The sequence below is a fragment of the Tupaia chinensis genome, unplaced genomic scaffold (genome assembly GCF_000334495.1).
Source record: "Tupaia chinensis unplaced genomic scaffold, TupChi_1.0 Scaffold142748_1, whole genome shotgun sequence".
NCBI lineage: Eukaryota > Metazoa > Chordata > Mammalia > Scandentia > Tupaiidae > Tupaia > Tupaia belangeri.
This window is the reverse complement of record NW_006202594.1, coordinates 1-2,471: the sequence shown is the minus strand read 5'-3', so window position 1 is coordinate 2,471 and position 2,471 is coordinate 1. Positions and strand designations below refer to the sequence as shown.

At 41.6% G+C, this 2,471-nt stretch overlaps 1 pseudogene; it reads left to right on the top strand.

Moving 5' to 3' along the window:
• The first annotated feature begins 433 nt into the window (after positions 1-433).
• Positions 434-2,465, top strand: LOC102491001 (serine/threonine-protein kinase Nek1 pseudogene; annotated as a pseudogene).
• Positions 2,466-2,471: the final 6 nt, after the last annotated feature.

Genomic DNA, 2,471 nt, shown 5'->3' with positions numbered 1-2,471 from the left:
GCGAATGTGCGTGGGACCCAGCACCACCTCCCGCTCGCCAACCAGCTAGAGAAAGGAAGGATGGCAACCTCAGCTGGTCCGCGCCGCTGGTCCGAGTCGGACATACCCAGCGCCGGAGAGGCAGCGGGGCCGGGCGGTCCGGGCTGTCGAACAGGGAGCAGAGCCCCGGCCCAGGCCTGCCGCCGCGCGGCCTGGGCCCTCCACCGCGCAGATAACGTGCATGATTTTGCCACTCTGCAGTATATTCTGGATGGGAAATCACATTTTGTATGCTATGATAATGTTTATGGAAAGAATGTAAATTAATTAAATTAAAAAAACGTTTCAGGGCAAGGCAGGAGGACATTTGCAGTCAGGATGTCGTTTTGAAAATGCAGGGTGGTGCCTCTGCCTTAATAAGTCCCATAGGAAGACTGCCACACCTAGACTGATTGATGCCTATGGATCATCACCATTATTCCTACCGAAGTCCTGTGTCATTGAGCATGCCTATAAAGATGCCTTAGAAAAAGAAACATGGAGAAGTATGTTAGATTACAGAAGATTGGAGAAATTTCATTTGGAAAAGCCATTCTTGTTAAATCTACGGAAGATGGCAGGCCATATGTTATCAAGGAAATTAATATCTCAAGTATGTCCAACAAAGAAGGGGAAGAATCAAGGAGAGAAGTTTCAGTGTTGGCAAACATGAAGCACCCCAGTATTGTCCAGTATAGAGAATCATTTGAAGAGGATGGTTCTCTCTACATCGTGATGTATTACTATGAAGGAGGAGATCTATTTAAACGAATAAATGCTCAGAAAGGCATTTTGTTTCAAGAGGATCAGATTTTGGGCTGGTTTGTACAGATATGTTTGGCCTTGAAACATGTACATGACAGAAAAATCCTTCATCGAGACATAAAATCACAGAACATATTTTTAACCAAAGATGGGATGGTACAACTTGGAGATTTTGGAATTGCTAGGGTTCTTAATAGTACTGTAGAGCTGGCTCGAACTTGCATAGGTACCCCATACTACCTGTCACCTGAAATCTGTGAAAACAAACCTTATAATAATAAAAGTGACATTTGGGCTTTGGGCTGTGTCCTATATGAGAGGTGTACACTTAAGCATGCATTTGAAGCTGGCAGTATGAAAAACCTGGTACTGAAGATAATATCTGGATCTTTTCCACCTGTGTCTTTGCATTATTCCTATGATCTCTGCAATCTGCTCTCTCAGTTATTTAAAAGAGATCCTAGGGATAGACCATCAGTCAACTCCATATTGGAGAAAGGTTTTATAGCCAAACGCATTGAAAAATTTCTCAATCTCAGCTTATTGCAGAAGAATTTTGTCTAAAAACATTTACAAAGTCTGGAGCACAGCCTGTATCAGCTAAAAGACTAGCTTCTGGATAAAACTTGGTTTCTGTTGTGCCTGCACAGAAGATTACAAAGCCTGCTGCTAAATATGGAGTACCTTTAACATATAAGAAATATGGAGAAAAGAAACCACTACAAAAGTATAAACAGGATGCACCAAAAAAGCGAAGGTTGGACTGTATTGAAAAAGAAACAAAAGGATCAGATTAGTTTAATGAAGGCTGAACAAATGAAAAGACAAGAAAAGGAAAAGTTGGAGAGAATAAATAGGGCCCGGGAACAAGAATAGAGAAATGCTCTGAGTGCTGGTGGAGGTGGTGAAGTAAAGGCTTCGTTTTTTTGGCAGTGGAAGGTTCATGACTCCATCTTTTTCTTCTCGAGGACCGTATGAACATTACCATGCCATTTTTGATCAAATACAGCAACAAAGAGCAGAAGATAATGAGGTAAAATGGAAAAGAGAAATACATGGTCGAGGGCATTTAGAAAGGCAAAAAGGACAACTGACTGTAGAAAGAGCTAAGCAAGTGGAAGAGTTCCTGCAACGAAAACGGGAGGCTATGAGAAATAAAGCTCAAACGGAAGGACATATGGTTTATCTGGCAAGACTGAGACAGATAGGACTGCAGAATTTTAATGAACGCCAGCAGATTAAAGCCAAACTTTGTGGAGAAAAGAAAGAAACTCATGGTTCTGAAGGACGAGAAGGAAGTGAAGAAGCTGACATAAGGCATAAAAAAAAATGAATCACTTAAGGCCCAAGCAAATTCACATGCAGCTGTGTTAAAAGAACTAGAGCAAAAGAGGAAGGAAGCATATGAGAGAGAAAAAAAAAGTGTGGGAAGAGCATTTGGTGACTAAAGGAGTAAAGAGTTCCGATGTTTCTCCACCTTTGGGACAGAATGAAGCAGGTGGCTCTCCATCGAAACAGCAATTGAGAGCTGTTAATTGAGAGCTGTTATTTCTGTCACTTCATCTTTGGAAGAGGTGGGTATGGACAGAAGTTTAACTGATACTCAGGAAACCTCAGAAGAAATACAAAAGGCCAGCAGTGCTGTCTCAAGAAACCAAGAAATACTACGTAGATTAAATGAAAATCTT